The sequence below is a fragment of the Phascolarctos cinereus genome, unplaced genomic scaffold, assembly GCF_003287225.1.
Source record: "Phascolarctos cinereus isolate Bilbo 61053 unplaced genomic scaffold, phaCin_HiC Scaffold_5;HRSCAF=322, whole genome shotgun sequence".
Lineage (NCBI taxonomy): Eukaryota > Metazoa > Chordata > Mammalia > Diprotodontia > Phascolarctidae > Phascolarctos > Phascolarctos cinereus.
Window position 1 is genome coordinate 26,642,370 of NW_027555958.1, and position 22,598 is coordinate 26,664,967.

The following is a 22,598-nucleotide window of genomic DNA, read 5'->3' on the forward strand; positions in this document are numbered from 1 at the left end:
GATGGTTTTATGCAACACTCCAGCCCCATTTCCCTCCCCATCCTCATCTCTCTAACAAAAGGAGGGAGCCACATTTCCGCAGATCTTCTCTGAGGCCAAGACTGGTCATAATTACTCTGCCTTCTGATTCTGCTTTATTGTATTCTTTCTATTTACTGTTTTCTTGTTTCTACTTACTTCACTCTGCAGCAGTTCATACAGAGTATGACATCATCTCAGAGCTGCATCTTCCAAGTCACATTAACATTCACGGTTAGGTCCCCCAAGAGTGCCTGTTACTTCATGTACTAGAGGCAACCCTGCGGATCTGCATTCCCACAGCTTTGCATCAATAATAATATAGTGTCTAGTACACAGCAGGCACTTAATAAATATTGGCAGATTAATAGTAGATTAAATCAGCTCTCATCAAATGTATAGCGCACAGATGGCACAGCAAAAATAAAAGTTATAAAACTTTCTCTCTGGGTACATTCTCCCACAAATGCACACAGCGTCTTAGGGAAAGTGGGCTCAAACTGAGAGCACACCCATGTAGGAAACATGCATGACAAAGGTAACTCACAACTCTGGGTATGCAGGGCCTGGAAATCCTTCTTCTCTTCATAGAGTCCTCATTCTGGGTTCCCAGGGTCTGCTCCTCTCCACAACCTAAGTCTCAATTGCCAGGGATTACACTGTGCTCTCCCTTAAGTCTCTGTCTCTTCATTTCTCTGCCTTCCTAGAGTGTGAGCCTCTGCTCCCCAGTGGATGCAGGGTCTCCTTTTAATCCCCACTAATTCTCCTGGGGCAGCTTGGTGGTGCAGTGGATAGCGCTTTGGGCTTGAAACCAGGAAGATTAATCTTCATGAGTTCAAATCCATCTCAGACACTTAATAATTGTGTGACCTCGGACAAATCACTTAACCTTGTTTGCCTCAGTTTCTCATCTGTAAAATAAGACGTACCTTTTCCAAACTACAAAATGGGGTCAACAACAACAGATTCCCCTTCAAAGCTACAAGGCTGACGGAGGGGGGAGAGCAGAAAAATCCCCTCCTCCCTACCATGGGGAGGGAGAGGCGTTCTTGTTCCAGGAGTACTTTGAGCCTTGAGTGAATTCAGCTCCTTAGGGCTTAGCAAATAAAACCCAGAAATGGCCAATTTGTTTTCTCAACTAATTCTTGATTCAATCACAGAGGTACTCACACCTGATAAAGGGATCAGGGCATTAAGGCATCTAGACAGTCAGTTTAACACCTCATTAACACCTCTGATTAGATTCTGTGTCTTCTGTGACACATCAGTTAGAGGGGATATAGAAACCCCCTCTCTTACACAAATCTTCCAAAGTTTTCTCCAAATTTCTTATATTTAGGGGGGGGTTTCTACACAATACCATTCCATTACATTTATATGCCACAATTATTTCAACCATTCTCTAACCTATAGCACCCTCTATTTTCAATTCTTTGCTATCACAAATGTATTCAAATACACACATATATTACACAGAAGGAAACTCAGACCCAGAAAGTTAATTCTTCAAAGCCACCTAGCTAGTAAAAGGCAGAGCTGGGACCAGGAGACCCAGGAGTCTCCTGATTACCAGTGCAGAGTTTTCTTCCAACTTCACCTCAACCACTCAGTGCAATGTCTCATACTAGGCACTGGGGGCATTGTGCTACGAACTACTCTTGGGGCTTAATAAGCAAGATCGGCCAGCATTGCACTTCTATCCAAAACTGTGTGACCTTAGGGAAGTCACTTCCCCCTCTGGACTTAGTTCTCCCTCTGTAAAATGAAGAGGTTGTACTATATGGCTTCCGAGGTCCCTTCCAGCTCTAAATTCTATGAGATTGGAGGAGGTCCAATGGAAACAGTGAATCAATCCAGAGACTGACCCTCAGGGGATCGATAAAAAGAAGCAAGGTTATTCACCCCAATTTAACTGAATTCATGCTCACAATATATCACTGTTGGAAAAGCTATCAACTAATCTAACAAGAGATCAACTGATCTAAGCCCTTCTTTCACCGTGCCTTACCATCATCCTTCCAAATCCCCAGTCTCTACTTCAGGTGCCTAGGGCTGTCATTGCCCTTGCCTCTCAATCCTCCAGAAAAGACACTGCTGCCAATCCTTCACCACCGATTCCTTGTTCTGGACTTTGCATCATTAGCCCAATTTCCCTTTCCGGCATGCAGGGCTGTTTCTGTTAAGGGAGTTTAAGGATTCAGCCAGTGGCCTCTGAGGAAGGGTGGTAAGACAGGGACTTCCCTAAATCACAGCACCACCTATGCTGCCTATTCTGTTAGTTGCCGGCTTTTGTTTGCCCTGGGCACCTCGACTACATCACTGCTAAGTCACTTCTGGAAGCTGTATTATCTTTAACTCTGCTATCTGGATTAATTTCCCCTAATTCCTCTCCACTGAAAACCAAAGACTCTAGCTGGTCCCTGGAGGAGATATGAGGCTGGTGACTTTGCACAGCCCCGCCCCACTTAAATCGAATTCACCTGCAAATCAAGACCTCACCTTCCTGATGTCATTGGTCAGCTGGCTCCAGAACCCAAGCCACGCTTCATCTTCCGTCCAACCACCCATAATAAGGTGAGGGGCCGGGAAGGAGAGAAGCAACTTTCTACCTCTCGATCTGGGAATCTTAATCATACGAATACTACCATCACCTCTAAATAGGGTGTGTCCTTTGATGACCCTGGGCCTCAGTTTCCTCATGTGGTAGAAGAGGGGATTGGACCTGGTGGACTTGGAGAGCCTTCCCAACTCCAGATCTATGATCCGAAAAGCTGTCACTCCACTTCTGTGTGCCTCAGTTTCCTCATCTGTAAGATGACCAGATGGCCTCTGAGGGCCCTTATGGCTCTCAGTCTGTGGTCCTCAGTCATTCAATAGCAACAAGAATTTGTTCAATAAATGCACACTATATGCCAGGCACCATACCAAGAAAGGGAAGAACACAGTCCCTGCCCTCAAGGAGCTCACATTCTGCTGAAGGAGATGATATGAAAATAACTACATACAGAGATATTCTATAATGCAAATGCAAATTGATGGTCATCTAAGAGGGAGGATGATGAGGCTGGGAAAGGTCTCCTGCAAAGGGGGGTGAGGAGGATTTTGGCTTAGATTTGAAGAGAGGTGGGGAAGGGAGGAAGGAGACAATCATTTATTAAGTGCCTACTACATACCAAGCATTTTGCAAATATTATCTCATAGGGGCAGCTAGGTGGTGCAGTGGATACAGCACTGGCCTTGGATTCAGGAGGACCTGAGTTCAAATCTGGCCTCAGACAGACTAACTAGCTGTTAGTTACTAACACTAGCTGTGTGACCCTGGGCAAGTCACTTAACCCCATTACCAAGCCAAAAAAAACCCCCACAAATATTAAATATTATCTCATTTTATTCTCACAACAACCCTGGGATGCAACTGCATTATCACTGTTTCACAGTTAAGGAAACTGAAATGACTTGTCCAGGGGTACACAGCTAGTAAGTATCTGAGGCTGGATTTGAACTCAGGTCTGGACTCCAGGGTCAGAGTTCTATCTACCACAACACCTACCTGCTGGGGAAAGAGAGCACTTCCAGCATGAAGGATAGCCAAAGAAAAGCCTCCGAGAAGGGTGATGTGTTGTACATAAGAAACAGCAAGAAAGCCAGAGTCACCAGACTTATTAGCATATGGAGAGGAGTAAAGTAGAAGGACACTAGAAAGGGAAGGGGCAGCTCAGTGGTGCCCTAGTGCACAGAGCGCTGGGCTTGGAACCAGGAACACTTATCTGCCTGAGTTCAAATCCCACCTCAGACGCTTACTAGCTGTGTGGCCCTGGGCAAGACACTTCACCCTGTTTGCCTCAGTTTCCTCATCTATAAAATGAGCTGCAGAAGGAAATGGCAAACCACTCTAATTATCTTTGCCAAGAAAACCTCAAATGGGGTCATGAAGAGTCAGACACAACTGAAAGGACTGAACAACAAAGAAAGTGAGGAAGGGGCTAAGCTGTGAAGGACTTGAAATACCAAGAGAATGATTTGACATTTGATCCTGGAGGTAATAGGGAGCCAGTGGAGTTTCTTAAGTAGGGAGGGGAGTGACTTGGTTCACATCTGTAATCTTTCAATCTTCCCCACCTCCATCCACTCCGCATTCGACTTTTTCATCTCCCAATCCGGCTCTTGCTGCATCTGCCCTTAGAAACCTGCAAAATGAATTCTTGCTGAGGGCATATGCAGCCCGAGCTTTCTGTCAGCACTGCGGGGAGCATGTGCATGCCTGCACCCAAGGTGCACAGCAGGGGTTAAAAGAGACCGTGGGGAGGGGATGAGAACTGGGTTGGGGCCTGGCCTGGGACCCTGCAGGAAAGGGCTTTGCAAAAAGAGGTAAAATAACCTGAAGGCCTCAGTGGTGGCCTAGCCGTGAAAGGTAATCATTCCCCAAGCAGGCCTCCAGCTGAGGACCCCTGAAGACGACTAAGCAGAGAGAGCTCAGGGCTTCCAGCCATTTAATAAGACCCAGTGGAGCTGCTCGGGGAAGCTTCGGAATCTTTCGGCAGAGGGTGAGGAATTCAATGTGATCTGAAAATTAGGTTGGCAGGGGAGACCGTGGCAAAATGCCAAGTGCTTGGATGGCCCAATGCCCAAGCAGCGTAGCCAACAGGGTCCCTGACTCAAGAGAAGAACTCCAAGAGGAATAATAAGAATAAAAATAAGAATAACGATCACAATAATTTTCACAGGATTTTCCCATTTTCAGAAAGTTTGAATGTTTTCATGTCCATCCTATGAGAAGCAACATGGTATAGTGGGTAGGGCGCAGACATCAGCATCCCAAAGACCTGGGTTCAAGTCCTACCAAAAAACAAGGTTTTTGACTTCTTTTTTCTTGGTGTCAGCAAGGGGGCAAGCAGGAAGGAAAAACATTCTCTCGGTAGCTTTGTGCGTTCTAGTGGGAGGAGGTAGGTGTACCTTGTAATTTGGGTGGGGGAGGCAGGAATGGGGTGGCAGTGGCTTGAGCCACTTCACAGAACACCCTCAATAAAAGGATTTGTTCTGTAAAACTAGTATTCCGTCAAAGGGCCACACGTGGCCTCGAGGCCGCAGGCTCCCCACCCCTGCCCCAGACCAGCAGACCCAGAATTACCAAGAGTGCTTGGATTCCCTCCTGTCTTTTCCTTTTCTGCATGTAATTTAGCTCACCCTTGGCCTGACCATGTTTACCTCCCTTTCCAGAAAGTACTTCACTTAACTCCTTCTGCCTAGTACACGGTGACTTCAATTGGAGGACCTGAGTTCAGATTCTACCTCCAAAATCATCACTTCCCCCCCCACTTCAATTTACTTATCTGTAAAAATTAGAGGGTTTGGCTAGATGGTTTCTGAGATTTCTTCCAGCCCTAAATCTATGAGTCTCTGGCCCTTGGAAGTCACTTCCAATGCTGAGATTGGAGATTCTCGGAATAGTTGTAGGGGGGAGGAACTCAATTTGCTGATCACATAAGGCGTGGGTTTGGCGGAGAGGCCTGAGAAGGATGAGTGCCCAGAGACTGCAGTAAAGGGTGGGGAGAGATTTTCAAGACTCTGGACTTGGTTAAAAACCGTCTGACATGACAACTTTGGTTTAGAATTTGTAAAAGACAAATGAATATAGATTAGCCCTAAAAATAATGAAGGGCTGAGCTAGGCAGGGAGAGAAGGAGGGAGGGAAGAGGACATAAGACTAGAAGGGAGTCAGGAACTCATATATGGAATCAGCTCCTTCCGCATTTTTTAATCCTGGGACACAGAAGCTGGAGACTCAGAGGAGGTTGAATACAAGGGGTTCCAAGAAGCTGTCTTGTGCTAGAAGCCAGAGGGAATGGAAATTAGGAAACCAGGCCTCAAGGGGGCTCAGAACCTCAATAATGGAGGGGGGCAGGGCATTGAGAGTGTTCAAATTCCAGAAAGCAAGGCAATATGGTAGAGGGGAAGGAACACTGAGGTCAGAGTTGGAATACCTGGATTTGACACTTGGCTCTGCAACTCCCTATGTTATCGGGGGCAACTCACTTGAAGTCCCTAGGCATCCATTTTCTGGACTATAAAAACAAAAAGGTTGGACTAGATGGTTTCTGAAGTTCTTTCCAGTTCTAGATCACCTCTCTGAGCCTCAGGTTCCTCATATATAAAATGAGAGAATTGGACTAGGTGGTTTCTGAAGTTCTTTCCAGTTCTAGATCACCTCTCTGAGCCTCAGGTTCCTCATATATAAAATGAGAGAATTGGACTAGGTGGTTTCTGAAGTTCTTTCCAGTTCTAGATCACCTCTCTGAGCCTCAGGTTCCTCATATATAAAATGAGAGAATTGGACTAGGTGGTTTCTGAAGTTCTTTCCAGTTCTAGATCACCTCTCTGAGCCTCAGGTTCCTCATATATAAAATGAGAGAATTGGACTAGGTGGTTTCTGAAGTTCTTTCCAGTTCTAGATCACCTCTCTGAGCCTCAGGTTCCTCATATATAAAATGAGAGAATTGGACTAGGTGGTTTCTGAAGTTCTTTCCAGTTCTAGATCACCTCTCTGAGCCTCCTCATATATAAAATGAGAGAATTGGACTAGATGGTTTCCGAAGCTCTTTCTAGTTCTAAATCCAGTACAACTCTCTGAGCCTCAGTTTCCTCACTTGTAAAATTAGAGAATTGGATTAGATGTCACCAAAAGTCTCTTCCAATTCTAGATCTGTAATCTCATGGCTCTGCCCTTCGACCCTCCCTAACTAAAGCGTCTTCTTTTCTGAACTGAAATCCCTTGTGCTTTACTTGTTGCGATGGAGGAAGCCACCATATTGTCCATCAGAGGCACCCGTAGAATGCTGGAGCAGTGAAGCAGCCAGCCTAGATTTGGGACCCCGACTGGTCAGTGAGAGTAGGAGTTGGGATCCTCAGAGCCTACAAAGAATGCCTCACTTTAGCCTGACAGGTCTGGGGATAGAAACTATGGATTTGCTTTGGTGCACCAATAAATACTCATGTTTTGTAATATCAGCATTAGGTCAGGTCAGCGAGCATTTATTAAGCTAACTTGCCATGCACTGCTAAGCGCCAGAGATGCAGAGATAGGCAAAAACACAGTCCCTGTCCTCAAGGAGCTCACATTCTATTGGGGAAAACAATATGTAATCAATAAGAAGATTTATACATGAGGCAGTATCACAGTTAATTGTTTTTACCTTAGAAAGGTTAGTTCCCATTTGATTGTTGGAAAGGGGGGGGGGGGGAGAATGAGCATTCTCATCTGAATAGTTTGGCCAAGTAATCACTGAAACAACAGCACGAAATTGTGCCAACAATAGGTCTAGGCCATGGTCAAAGTAGCATAGCCAGGGCCCGTGAGAATCTCCCAAAGGCGTCCAGGAGCCCAGTGTAAGACATGGCAGCCAGCACTGCCAACGTCAACTACTTCTTAGTGAGGGCTTGCTTCACCTTCCTGGCCTTCACCAACTTCTGAGATTATGTAGAGCCTAGAGGGATGTTAGAGATCATGGGCCAGTTAAAGTAGTCAACGGCCTCCTAAGACAACTCAGAAGGAGATAAATCAACATGAGCCTTAAAAAGAGAAACTTTATGAAACATTTCCTCATTTTCCAGAAAGGGAAACTGAGGCCCAGAGAGGAGCACTGGCCTATTCTTGTTTGGAACTTGGAACCACTGGCTGGATAGAGGACGGATTAAAATGACACCACCTCTGTGACATTGGGCTAGTCACAGTTCCTCTTATGACCTTGGTTTCCTCATCTAGAAAATGTCCCCATTGGACTAGCTGACCTCTGAGGCCATTTCTAAATCTATGAGGTCCTTGCCCGCCTAAACCTAGAGTATCTGTCTGATCCTTCTAGTCTCCTAGAATTCCACCTCTTTCCTTTTTGACATATGGTATCAATCAATTAATCAATAAGCATTGATCAAGCACCTGCTGTTTACATATTAGAGTGCCTGCCAGCCCCCTCCTACTTAGATGGGCTCAGTGGAAACGCAGTAGAAAGAGCGCTGCGTTTAGAGTCAGAGGATCAAATCCTGATTCTGCTCCAGCTGACTGTACGACCTTGGACAATTAGCTTCCCCATTCTGGGCTTTGGTTTCCACCTGTGTAAGATGATCATTGGACTGGATGTTCCTTGGGGTCCCCTTTAGCTTTAAGTCTGTGATTTTAGCATTCTGTGGGACCTTTCAACTTGAAATCCTAGGAGATCCTACGAACATACTCGCATGCGATGGCTGCCTAAGTCCCAGGCACCCTCCCTATTGTCCTGGCTAGTTAGAGATCTCCAGGTGCCACGGTTTCTGATTGCCAGTGGGACTGATGATAGGAATGAATACATCTGTTAGGGTTGTGGACTGACACCAGTGAATGACCACAGCTGGGAAGGACAGGAAGCAAATTGGGCTTTGGTATTGTATTTGTGTTCTCATGGTTCACCATTTGCCTTTTTAATTAGAATATCCTCCCTTAGATCAGGTGTTAGCACATAATACTAATTCCCTGGTGAAGAATTAAATTCAAACAGCTTTGAGGGGGAAAAAAAAAGCAAACACACTTTAATTTACTAAGGGTCCCGGGTTCAAGATAGAAGTGCTTGCTTTAAATAAATGTGTTTGTTGAGTTGAATTAAATCACAGAATCTCATAGAATCTAGAATTGGAAGGTTCCTCAGTGACCATTTAGTCCAGCCCCCACTTGACCAAGAATCCTTCCTATAAGATGCTATTGTAGGATAATAGATTCCAGAGCTGGAAAAAACTTCAAAGGTAATCTAATCCAATCCCCCTCATTTTAGAGGTGGGGGCTCAAGACCCACAGAGACACAGTGAACTTATCCAAGGGTTCATTGTTAGTATATGGCAGATTCAGGATTTGAACCCAGGCCCCCTGACTCCAAATTCTGGGCTCTTTCTATTAAATAATATTCCCAAAAAGTAGTTGTCGTACTATTTGCTTATAGCCTCCAACAAGGAGTCAGCTCACAATGAGCAAGTGAAAGAGGAAATAGATAAACATCAGCCTTGGGAATTAGAAGACCAAGCTGGAACAAAACACATGCCTTTGCTGTTTTTCCCTGCTGGATCCTTGAGCTGTAAATGCAGGCCTGAATTGTTTCTTCCACTCAATGGGCAACAGTGGCTAGATTCTGAAGCTACATGCTACATACGGCTCCAGCCGAATGCCATCAGACACCTCCACTAAATTTCTCCAAATGAAGGTGCTGAGTCAAAAGTCCTGTCAGGATTATTTGTAGCTCATTTGACTAAGAGGTTGGAAATGTTCCTGGGGAGGATGGATCACTGGAAGCAATACCACAGCGTCAACAGATGGGAGGGAGCGCGGTGGCCAGGTGTCTTTTCAGACACTCAAATGGGGCCAGAGCTCAGCCTACCCTTGGGTTCACATCTGGTCCATTTCTTCAAGCTTAATAAATGTCTTGGAGATTTTTTGTTGAACTACTCATTCTTGTGGCAATAATACAATTATAACTCTTGTACTTTTCAGAAGCATCCATTTCGAGAAGTAAGAAAATTGTGGTGCCAGAAGGTTTCTTCAGAGTATCAGATCATTGGTTTGGAACTGAAAGAGATGGCAGGGGTAATTTAATTTCACTCCTTCCATGCTATACAGACAAGGAAGTTGGGTCTGAGATGTATTAAGTGTGAAAGACTATGAAGGTCTGTCCCTTGTAGTATAAAGAATAGAGCATTAGATCGGGAATTAAAGGACCTAGGTTCAAATCCTGACTCTCTCACTGATGCTGTTTGATCTTGGGCAACAAGGTCCCTCCTCCTCCGTGAAATGATGGTGTTGCCATAAGCTTTTTAATTTGGTGAATCCTGGAGATTTGATGGGAAAAAACTTATCTGAAATAATTAGTGACTTCAGTAAAAAGACATATTATGAAATAGATCCACAAAAGTCATTGACCTTTCTGTATACTACTAACAAAATCTATCAAGGGAAGATAGAAAGAGAAATTCCATTTAGATTAACTACAAAATGCCTCAAACATCTGGGAATCAGCCCAACAAGTCACATTTAGGCATTTAGGCAGTGGGGCGTAATGGAAAAATGCCAGTTCTGGAGTCAAGAGAGTCTGGCTTCAAATCCCTTCATTGACACAAACCGTGTGACCCTGAGCAAGTCATTTAGGCCAATATCTTGTGCCATATAATACATGGCCTAAATACAAATTATCACATTAAAACACCATAGAAAATTAGAAGGAACTTTCAACAATTATGACCAGAGGATGAATTCTTAACTAAACAAGAGATAGAGGGGATCACAGAAGATGAAATGGAAATGTCCAATTACAAAAAAATTGTAAAGTTTTTTTTTATGGACAAAATCAATGCTACTAGAATTAAAATGGAAGCAGTTAATGGGGAAACTTTGTCGTAAATATAAAAGTCTGATACCCAAGATGTGTAGGGAATAGATATAAAACTACAAGAATAAGAGACTTTCCCCAATAAATAGGTCCAAAAGGTATAGTCAATATGCAGAAGGGAAAAGCCAAATTATAAAATGCCATTTGAAAGGATACTCCATATCATCTAATAAAATAACGCAAATTAAAACAGCCACGAGATTTCACCTCCTACCCATCAGATTGGCAAAGATGAACAAAAAAATGATAAATGCTGGAGAAGCTATGGGAAGACAGATGTACTAATGGACTTTGGGTGGAGTTAGGAATTGGTCCTACTGTTCTGGGAAACAGTTTGGAATTCCGCTTTAAAAATCACTAAAGTGTAAATTACCTCTGACCAAGTGATACCGCTACTAGGCACGCTATCCAAGGAAGCCAAAGACAGAGGAGAGGAAAAGGTCCTATGCCTTGTTGTTTGGTCATTTCAGTTACGTCCGACTCTTTGTGACCCCATTTGGGGTTTTCTTGGCAGAGATAATGGAGTGGTTTGCCATTTCCTTCTCCAGCTCATTTTACAGATGAGGAAACTGAGGCAAAGGGGGTGAAGTGACTTGCCCAGGGTTACACAGCTAGGAAGTATCCAAGGCTGGATTTGAAGTCAGGACCTACTGACTCCAGGGCACTGTGCCACATACCTGCCCCACCAAAAATATGAGCAGCTACACTTTTTGTAATTACAGACACCTGGAAGGAAAGTCAGTGCCTGTCCGCTGGGGAACTGGAGCCGTTTCATAGGATCACATAAGACTGAGTTAGAAGTATCATAGGTTTAAAATTAGAGGATGCCTGAGAAAGCATCTAGTCCAACCTGATCATTTTACAGAAATGGAAACTGAGGCCCAGAAAGGAGGAGAAACTTGCCCAAGATCACACAGAGCCAGGATCTGAATCTATATCCTCTGACTCCAAATTCAGCTTTTTCCATCCTACTCCACTGAGTTTATCTGAGCAGGAGAGGGCTGGCCCTTTAAGTCAAGGCTACAAGTGGTATGTGAATGTAATGTGATATCATACTATTACACCATAAGAAAGGATCAATATGTTTAATAGGGTTGTATATGTAAAGCCTACATCAGATTGCATGCCATCTTAGGGAGGGAGGGAGAGAGGGAGGGGGAGAAAAATTTTAAACTCCAAAGCTTATGGAAGTGATTGTTGATAAATCAAAAATAAATTAATAATAAAAAAATTTTTAAGAAAGGATCAATATGAAAATTAGGGGGGGAAATTAATGAGATTGGATTAGAAGAGCTCAACAGCTCCTTCTAAATTTAATCAATACTCTTGTACTCCCCATATTAAAGGAAACCTATACATAAATAAACAAACCATCTCAGGCACTCATACTACCTTGGATTATCTCCACTTACTACCCAAGAATTCTCCTTTAAGTACTGGGCCACATGGCATCATTTTTCTATGCTTTTCTTTTCTTTATTTTTTTTTTAGGCAATTGGGGTTAAGTGACTTGGCCAGGGTCACACAGCTAGTAAGTATCAAGTGTTTGGTCTGAGGCAGGATTTGAACTCAGGTCCTCCTGACTTCAGGGCCCGTGCTCTATACACTGCGCCACCTAGCTGCCCCACTATCATTTTCCTAAGGACACTGGAGCTGGGGCTCTTAGGAACTCAAGACCAGACTTGATTCTCTAATTTGTGGAGGTGGAGTCAGAAAAATTGCATGTCCTAGTCTACAGGTGATCACCCCGTAGAGCCCCACACCTCATGTGAGAGGAGCCCCATACCCAGGATTTGTAATTAAGGACCAGAAAGATCCAAGGCATGAGATTCTCTTGAGAGAGATGGGGATGAGGGAAGCCCAGGATCCCTGATTTGTTTCATTCATTCACACCCACGTGCTCTCCTCGCTTCTGACTCTCGGAATCCTCTTTTTTTTCAAGGCTCAGCTCCTCCATTGCCCCAATTCAGAGCATTTCTCTCCCTCAACAAATTTCCCTATGGTGCTTTAGGTTTCTCCTTTGTCTCCATCACTCCCTACGATGCATTATACTCCTTGTAGTACACTTTCCTATGTAGTTAGTCTATCTCCCAGAAGAATGTAGGCTTTTTGAGAGCAAGGACTCTTGATTCTGTCTTTATAACCGCTGTGGCTTGCAAGACGCCCTACAAACAATTCATAAATGTTTATTCAATTGTTTGAATTTATTTTTTGCATTCATTTAGTCAACATCTATTGAGTGCCTACAACTATTCCCTTTTTGTCTGTGCTCGTGACTCTCTGGACTTTGTCACCATGCCTCAGCTACTTTCTCAGCCTTCCCTCAGCTCCTGGAGTCTTCTACCCTGGCATATCCATCCCTCTACCATACTGGCCCCTTTTCCTACAGTTCCATCCGGGGACTCCATTTTGGTGATGGGCCCATTTGGTGGACCTGTTTGGTGATACTTGAGTTCCGTCTCAGGTAAGCGTCTGACCCTCCAGGCTTTGCCACCATCCCCCACCCCCAGGAATTTACCTTCTCCCCCCCCTTTCCAGCTCCTTTATATGAATCATCCTTGCTTATTAGCGTGTAGGCTCTTTGAGGGCAGGTACTACTTTCCTTTTTGCTTGTACAGTGCTTAGCACACAGTAAGTGCTTAATAAATGTTTATTAACTGACTGATATAGGCATCAAGTAATGGCAATACGGTGCCTTTTTTACTAAGGGGTTACTTTTCATTTCATTGAATTTCTTGAGTTCACTACACGAGGAGAAGGTGTTTCACTGCTGACAATGAAGTTCCCAGACGGATCTGGGAACAGTATTTCTCTGCTAGCTTCACTCAGCAAGGAATCTCAAAGTGGAACAAAGTGGAGAGGACAGTGATAATGGCAGCACTGAGCCGAGAAATTAACCAGGTCAGGTTCCAACATCGAAGGGGTGTCCCCCATCAGTTGCTCGGTGACCCCTCATATGAATAACGGTCATCTGCCTCTCAGCTGACTTGTCTCATAGCTTTCTCTTTGAGGCAGAATGGGGTAATGGGGAAAGGGCTGGATTTCCAAGTCAAACTCAGGTTTGGGTTTGAATTCTGTTGACTGTTATTTATCAGCTTTGTGTCCACGGGCAACCTCTCTGAGCCTCATTTTCACCATCAGTAAATTGGGGGATAATAATGCCTAGAGCACATAACCCAAAGAGGAATAATTTGTACTAAAACATAAAAAAACACTTTTAAAAGACCTAATAATTCAGATAATTAAGTGATCAACCATGCTACCAGAGGACTGATGAAAAATGCTGCTTACCTCATAACTGAGATGATGGACTAATGCAGAAAGAAAAATGCATCCTTGGATCTGACCAATGCAGGATTATGTTTTGCTTTACTGTGCTTGTGGTACACAGGGGTTCTTCTTTTTCTTTCCTTCTTTCTTTCTTCCTTTCTTTTTTCTTCCTTCTTTCTTTTTCTTTCTTCCTCTCTCTTTTTCTTTTTATTTCCTTCCAGTGGGTAGGGGGAAATGGAAATGAGAAAAAAATTAATGCTTAGTAAATGTTTAAAAATATTTTTAAAACAAAAAATCAAACTACATGGTACACAGTAATAAATGACCATAGTAGTCTAGTGTCGGATAAACCCAAAGAACTGCTTTTGACAAAAATTACAGGGAAAACTGGAAAGCAGTTTGGCAAAAATTAGGTATAGACCAACATCTCACACCATACACCAAGAGAAGGTGTATAAAGGGCAGAGCATAAGCAAATTAGGGGACTGTGGAAATTTTTACCTGTCAGATCTATGGACAAGGGGAGAATTTATGACCAAACAAGAGATAAAGAGTATTACGGAATGTAAAATGAATAACTTTTATCACATCAAATTAAAGTGTTTGCAGTCAAGATTAGAAAGAAAGCAAGAAACTGAGATAGGGGAGAGAATTTTACAGTAAGTTTCTCTGAGAAAGGCCTCATGTCTCAAATAGATAGAGAATTGAGTCAAATTTATAAAAATAAGAGCCTTTACCCAATTGAAAAATGGTCAAAGGATGTACAAGCAGTTTTTAGAAAAAGAAATCAAAGCTATCTGCAGTTACATGAGAGGAAATGCTCTAAATCACTATTGTATTAGAGAAAGCCAATTGAAACAAATCTGAGGTACCCCCTCAGACCTATCAGACTGAATAATATGACAGAAAAGGAAAATCATGAGTGTTGGAGAAAATGTGGGAAAATTGGGACACTAATGCATTGTTGGTGGGGTTGTGAACTGATTTAACCATTCTGGAGAGCAATTTGGAACTATGCCCAAAGGGCAGTCAAACTGTGATCCTTTGATCCAGCTATACCTCTACTAGGTCTGTATTCCAAAGAGATCAAATTAAAAGGAAAAGGATCTATATATGCAAAAATATTTATAGCAGCTCTTTTTATGGTGGCAAAGAATTAGAAATTGAGGATATGCCCATCAATTGGGGGATGGCTAAACAAATTCTGATATAGAACTGTGATGCAATGCTTTTGTATTATAAGAAATGATGAATAGGAAGCTTTCAGAAAAGCCTAGGAAAACATATGTGAGCTGATGCAAAGTAAAATGAGAAGAACCAGGAGAACCTTATACACAATAACAGTAGTATTGCATGATGGTCAGCTGTGAATAACTTAGCTATTCTGAGTAATACAATGATCCAAAACAATTCCAAAGGACTTATGATAAAAAAAAAATGCTATCCACCTTCAGCGAAAGAACTGATGGAGTTTGAATGCAGACTGAAGCATATATTTTTATTTTATTTTTCTTGGGGGTTTTGGGGTCTGTGTTTTCTTTTGCAATGTGGATAATGTAGAAATGTGCTTTGCATGACTGCACATGTATAATCTATGTCAAATTGCTTGTCTTCTCAAGGAAGAGAGAGGGAAGGGAGGGAGGGAAAGAATTTGAAACTCAAAATTTTTAAAAGCAAATGTTAAAAAATTTTACATGTAATTGAGAAAGAAAAATAAAATTAGAGACCAGGGAAAAGTTTGTGTACATCCATTCTCCCTAACCTGCCAAGGTTCCAGTTGTTAAACATTTATTAGCATTCCCTTATACTGCTTTATAACATTGGTTGAGCTCAGAATTAGTGTAATAGAAAACTTAGGGAATGAAGTCATCATCAGACTAGAGGGCTGGTGACTACAGGTTAATAATAATAATAATAATAATAGGCATTTATATCTCTGTAAGGTTTGCAAAAGCTTTACATCTATTATGTCATTTGAGCCTCACATCACTCCACGATGGAATTTAATAAATGTTTGTTGAGCTAATACAAGTTGAATTCTTTTTTCTTCTACCCCATCTGAAGAATTCTACATCTGTCTCCAGCAAATCTGCTCTTTACGTACAGTCAGGGAAGATAGATGCTTACCCAGAAATCACTATCCCTAAATCCAGGCCACCACAGTGCCTGAATTTTCTAACATTAATTATCCTTTATAGACTGTAAACTCCATGAGGGCAAGGATAGCTTGTCTAAATATTGTATATCCCTCGGTTTCAAGCACTGTGTTCTGTATACAAGGGGTGCCTACTAAATGTTTATTGAATTGAACTGAACTGAACTGAATTCATTTGAATTAAGGCACTGAGGGCCACTATTAAAAATGCAAATGTTAAGGTGGGGCCGAGATAGGGAATATTAGGTCCTTATCTGCCATTAGCACTATAGCAAGAACTAGTCTCTGAAATTAGCTTCAGTCACAATGAAGAAATGGCTCTTTGACTGACTGAGTAAGACAGAAAGAGAATGCCTGGATAAAAGGAGGCCACCAAAGAGCAGTCTCATATTGCACTGGAAGGCCATGAGTAGTCAAAGTGCAGAATTGAGTGTTCTGGGAGCCTATAATTGTTAGACTGTTAAAATGCAGAGATGGAGGAGCAAAGCCATGCCTATGTCACTATTTTCCCTGAGCCAATTCAACTGACCCAGAGTATCATTCAGAAGCCTTACAAAAAGGTGGCCATTTTCCTTCTAGGTTACCAGCCATCTGGAGGGCAGGTAGAGTATTAGGGAGATGGGAACCTTGCCAGAAAATGTAGAATTGATTGATTTTTTTTTTGTCTAGGCAACGGGGTTAAGGGGCTTACCTAGGGTCACACAGCTAGTAAGTATTATGTGTCTGCGGCTGGATTTGAACTCAGGTTCTCCTGAATCCAGGGCAGGTGCTCTATCCACTGCACCACGTAGCTACCCAAATTGATTGACTTTTCATCTTTAGTAGAATTGTATTCATATGGCATGAAAACATCAAAAATTTAGAAGATAGTTCATGGCTCTTTAAATAAAAATCAACAAGCAAATGGTTATTGAACAGTCTGCTGAGAACTGAAGGGATGAACAGAAATCTTTCTGGGAGCAGCTTTTCCTCCTTTGGAAAAAGTGATCACCCTCTTTTACATGTTATTTGCTCTAATGTATGTATCAGAAGAAAACTCTAAGTGCTTACTAGAGGGCATCTGAAGATCTTCCCATTCATCACGAACCACTAGGATTGTGGACCACGTTCTCAATTAATTAGTTTTTAGTGTCAAAAGGTGCTAAGACCAAGATTGTAAAGATGGGATGTCAATATCTGAATGGCAGGTTTTCAATCATCATCCAGGACTGACTTGAAGAAAACGTCTTCTCTACGACCCACTCCTTTTAGTTAAAGGAAGTCAGCTTCATTGGCCTTACCCACGTGACACTTGTGACATTGGCTCCCAAAATAAAGCCGTTTTGTTCATGTTTTAGATGCTTCCTTATTGAAAAATAACATTATCCATCACTGGAGTGCATTATCTCAATTACCATGATCCAACAGTCCCTCATCTTGAAAATTGTTTTTTCTACTGCCTATGAGAAATAGTCCTTTCTTTTAAGGAAGTACCACCAGAGAATGTTCAACTTGCTAGTTCTCTTTTCTGCTTTACCCACCACTAAGCCTGAGGAGTAGAGATGGAGAGGGGAAGTAGGAAATAACTTTAATTAAAGTTTCCACTTCCCAGATTGGAAATTAATTGAGGGAGTGAAAAGGAGTCTTATTCAAAATTAAAATATGAAATCTGCTGTTATCTTTGCTCTAAGCCCTGCCCTCCCCATAGCACCTGAATTCATCTTTCATCACTTTTATAGGTTCAGAAACTTAGCATTTTGTGATTGTAGAGTTTAGTATACCTAGAATAAAGTTCAAAGGAATGCTCAGTGCTCCAGAGTGGTGTATGTCATTATTTCCACCCATCTCCCAGTCCTCCTCCAAGTTGCCCTCCAAGATCTACAGAGAGGAAGGCTCTCAACTGCTCCCATGCAGTTCATAGAAGGAAGCAATATGTATTTTCCTTATGAGGATCATGGATTAGAATAGAAATCAGCTTCTTTAGCTCACTAGCCTCGTTGGGTTCAAGTTGACAACTGTAGGAACCCTAGATCTTTTTCTTTTATCCTAATCCTGAACTCTGCTCCAAGATCAGGATTTCTCCTGGCTCTGCTGACCTTCAGTCACCTGGCCCTCTGCTCCAGGTTTAGAAACTCACCTCTACAGCCTCAGGCCAACACCGATCACCGCGTTTGTGGCTCCGCATATAATCATTCCTATTTCTCTCCCCTCCTGGGAGTCCAACGAGCCAGGTCACTGGAAGGAAGACAGAAAGAGAAAATTGGCTGCTGCAACAGAGAAACATCATCCCCTCATCCCAATGTATGACCTCTGATCTCAATCCCTGAATGAAGGGCAAAGGGGAAATGAATTCTCACTGTCATTATAAATTGCTCCGTCAGTTTCTTTGTGTCCCCATGACTCATTTCCCCAGGTCCAGATGAAAACAATAATTCAAAAAGATAAGAGGACAAGCATGAGAATTAAAGAATCCTGGAATCTCAGAGTTCTGAAGGACTTCACAGGCCATCCAGTTCAACCCATGCCAGATAAAAATTCCTTCTAAAGCATCCCTGACAAGTGGTCACATCCTCCATCTGAAAACCTCCAGTGAGGAGGAAACTCATCACCTCCCAAGGCTCCCTATTCCACTTTGGGATAGGTATAATTGTTAATAAATTGGTTTTCCACTGGATCTACATCAGCCTCCCCATGACTTCCTCTTACTCCTCCTGATTCAATTCTCTGGAGCCCAGCAGAACAAGCCACTGGCCCCGGTCTTCTGACACCATCATACCCTTCCATCTCTTCCTGGGAGTTGGAAGATCAGGAGGAGCTTCAGCTGAGATGCAGGGCTACAGGCTGAGCTCTCTGAAGAATAGGTTCTTTCGTCTCGGATGACAGCCCCCAAGCAAAATTCTGTGCCCTCCCACACCCACCCCACTCAACTGAATTCACCCCAGGTGCAAGAATCCCTAGCTCTGGCTCTGTAGAGAGCACAAGTGCTGACTTCAGCAAACCGGTGCAGAGGGTAACGAGTTTTGTAGGGAGTTGCAAAATGTGCTTTCTGCACAGAGGACAGATTTCATGTAGAAATTAACCGAGCATGACCGACTAGCACAATCAAATTCAAGCCTACAGTAAGGAAAAAACAGGGCTGTGCTGTGTTTCAAGTCTGATTTGTTCACATAAGAGCTCACAGATATTTCTATCATCCTCAGCCCCTGACAATCAGTGCTCTGGGAGGTTCGCCCACACTCGGATGCCCTTGGACAAATCACTGGATTTTTGTGCAGGGCATTAGAATTTGGCTCCTGATGCCAGATCGGATTCTCCACCTTCTTCCCCAAGGACTACCCGGTTGGGAAGCAATCATATTTCCCTTTTGGTTTTGACTCAGTTATTTTCCTGTGATTGCTCAGATGAAACACTGCTCAACACTGCTTGGATTTCGCTGTTCCCAATGAGCAGACAGATCTAGGAGAAGAACACGAAGGAATATGCTTCCAAGCTCAAGACAAATGTTCTCACCAAGGGCTCTGGACATTTCATCGAGAAGTGCGACCTAAATTGGCCTGGAGCTGGGGAAAAGCCAGTCCTATCCAAACCCACAGTCTCCCTCTCCCAGCTGGATCCAGGGGGACACAACAAAGCCAGCCCTTGACAATATGGGCCAGGGGCAGTGAACACACACCACCCCCGTTAAAGGCTGAAGCTTTGGGAAGATGCATCGTGGTAGATACTGCTAGTGGTGAGCTTCCTGATCCTGGCTGGAAACTTCTAGGAAGCCCCCAGCCTTCTCTCTTGGATTTGAGTGCTTCAGAAACTGCCTCCCAGCTTGGCATTCTCCCTTGCCAGTCCCTGTTTGGGACCTCACCACCCCTTTTTCTGAGCTAGTTGAATCACCAGCACATGACAGCCCTACAAAGGAGACAACAGGCCCTCCCGCAAGTGAGGAGTCAGGGCCCACTTTCTTCTAGAAGTGATGGCTTTGTTTCTCATTTCATCTACTATTCACATTTCCTTGGCCTTGACTCCTTTGGGTAGAAAATATCCATTTAGCCTCCCAAGGAGCTAAATGGCTAGCCATGTTCTGAGAAATTGTCATCTTCACCATCATTAATATCATTATCAAATATGAAATGCTTACTGAGCTCCTGCTATATGTAAGGCATCGATGGGGATGGTAAACAGAAATATGGAAAATCCCAAAAGTCTTAGCGCACATGTATAACCTGTATCAGACTGCTTACTGTCTGGGGGGGGGGAAGGGAGGAAGGGAGAAAATTTGGAACTTAAAATTTAGGAAAAAAAGAATGTTAAAAATTGGTCTTACGTGTAATTGAGGGGAAAATAAAATATTATTTTTTAAAAGCCTTAATGTAGGGGGCGGCTAGGTGGTACAGTAGACAGAGCACCAGCCCTGGAGTCAGGAGGACCTGAGTTCAAATCCATCCTCAGACACATAATACTCACTAGCTGTGTGACTCTGGGCAAGTCACTCAACCCCAATTGCCTCACCAAAAAAAAAAAAGTCTCAATATACATGTATAACCTAAATCAGATTGCTTACCATCTGGGGGGGGTGGGGGAGGAGGAGTTAAAAATTGTTTTTACAAGTAATCAGGAAAAAGTAAAAATATTTTTTAAAAAATAATATTTTAGTACAGCTTTAAGATTTTTAATAGCTTTTAAAGCTAGCAAGTATCCAGGGTAGAATTTGAACCCAAGTCTTACTGGCTTCTAGTCTAACCAGCTGTGTGACCCTGGGCAAGTCATTTAACTTAACCTCTATCTCAGTTTCTTTATCTAGAAAATAGGGATAAGAATAATAATTCCTCCCAGGGTTGTGGTAAGAATCAATTGAGACAATATTTGTAAATTGGTTTGCAAAGTTTAAAGCCCTACTTAAATGCTCACTATCGCCATATATGGACCCACTATGCTAGCCAGGATTGTTAACAGAAATAAGCTCTAGGTAAGTGGAAGGTGGGAAAAATATTTCTGAACATGGGACAACTTCATGAGTTCATAGTCTAGGGAGGATGTAAGACATATGCAAATGAAATCTCTGAAAGACATGATTCTACGGTAAGAAGGCACAGTGTGGCCTACTTCTCCAAGCAATCTCTTCCTGGAGATGTGTCTTCACACAGATTGCCCCAAGGTGATATCCTCATCACCTGGAGCTAGTATTGTCTGTCTGTTAGAGACATAAATTGGGCATGTGAACATTGAAGGAAGCCGCAGTAAGGGAGCGACCAGCAGGAGGACGTCTTGATGCCCATGTTAGAAGCCCAGGCCAGCGTTATATCATCAGAATCATCGGATTAAAAAGAAGAAAGCTACTTACCTCCCACGTGACTTCGGGCAGGTTCCAATAGCTGCCTATCATGTCTAGCATAAAATAGAAACTTCTTTGTGTGGCATTTAAAGCTCCCCCTAAACCAGCTCTGCCCTGTCTTTCCAGGCTTAATAAACACGATTCTCTGTCATGAAATCTACTGGGTTCCTGGCCTCTTTCCTGTTCCGTCTCCCGTATTAGTACCTTTGCCCAGACTGGTCTCTGTGCTTGGAATGCACCCCCTCCTTTCTTCCACCTCTTAGAATCCCTAGCTTTCTTCAAGGCTTTACTCAAACACCACCTCAGTAAAACAGCTTTTCCTTTTTCGTTTGTATTTTGACTTCCAAATTCTCTCCCTCTCTCCAGCCCCTCCCCCACCCACTGAGAAGGCAAGCAATGTGATGCCCATTGTACGTGGGGAGACATGCAAAACATATTTCAGTGGAAGGCCTTTCCTGATCCCCATTTTGCCAATCTCTCCTCTGTCCTTGGTCCCACCAATATTATCTCATATTTATGTGCATTTTTAGGTACTTATCCACATATATGCTGCTTCCCTCCAATAGAATGTCCACTCTTTGAAGGCGGGGAATATTTCTCTTTTGTCACTGTGTCCTAATCCTTGACACATAGTGGACCCTTAATAAGTGCTTATTTGAAACAATAAAATGAATTAACTTGAAGGCTAGAGGTCTGTTTCTTCAACTGTAAAAAGAAGGCACCAAATCAGAAGATCTCCAAGCTCCTTTCTAGTGCCAAATCCTATGACCCTATACAAGGTCAAATGTACACCCCAGGCCTGGGTAAAAGCTTGACAAAGTTGACAGTCTTGTTATCAACAGCTTGAGTTCCCCATGGCCAAAAATGAAGCAAATACACTCTTGTACATTGAGGGAAGGCTATATCCACCACACAATCCCCAACATTAGCTGTTGATTAGTGTTCAATCTTTGTTCAGTCATGTCCAACTCTCTATGACCCCATTTGGGGTTTTCTTGGCAAAGATACTGGAATGCTTTGCCTCTTCTTTCTACAGCTCATTTTACAGATGAGGAAACTGAGGCAAACAGAGTGAAAGGACTTGCCCAGGATCACCCTGCTAGTAAATGTCTCAGGCTAGATTTGAACTCAGGAAGACGAGTCTACCTGACTCCAGGCCCGGCACTCTAGGCACTATGGCACCACCTAACAGCCCCACACAAACAGTGGCAGGAGTGGTCAAACAACATTAAAAAAAAAATGAATCATGAAGATGCAGTTAGGGAGCAACAATCATTTAAACAGCACAAGTGAGATGTCTTCTCTCTAGCTGCTCCCCATGTTGGAAACAATGGACGTCAGACAATAAAGACCAGGACCAGGGGCAGGCACGCTTCAGGGGCTGGTGTTCTGCTCTGGCAGCCTGTCTCAGCTGCATCTGTAGGTAGCACTCACATAGGAAGTGGTGCAATTTCAT

At 43.0% G+C, this 22,598-nt stretch overlaps 1 long non-coding RNA gene across 4 annotated transcripts in view; it reads right to left on the bottom strand.

The window, feature by feature from the left end:
- The window catches only part of LOC110222090 (uncharacterized), a 45,932-nt gene extending 24,505 nt beyond the window's left edge, over positions 1–21,427 (bottom strand). Inside the window, exons 1-4 of one of the 4 annotated variants that reach the window (XR_013486811.1) lie at positions 21,152–21,427; positions 17,957–18,054; positions 13,707–13,899; positions 7,027–9,598 (exon numbers count right to left, since the gene is read on the bottom strand). This is a non-coding gene — a long non-coding RNA (uncharacterized LOC110222090). Of the gene's footprint in view, positions 1–7,026; positions 9,599–13,706; positions 13,900–17,956; positions 18,055–18,525; positions 18,676–21,151 lie in introns of those variants that run through there. The other 3 variants (XR_013486810.1, XR_002328282.2, XR_013486812.1) reach the window with 3 other exon arrangements.
- Positions 21,428–22,598: the final 1,171 nt, after the last annotated feature.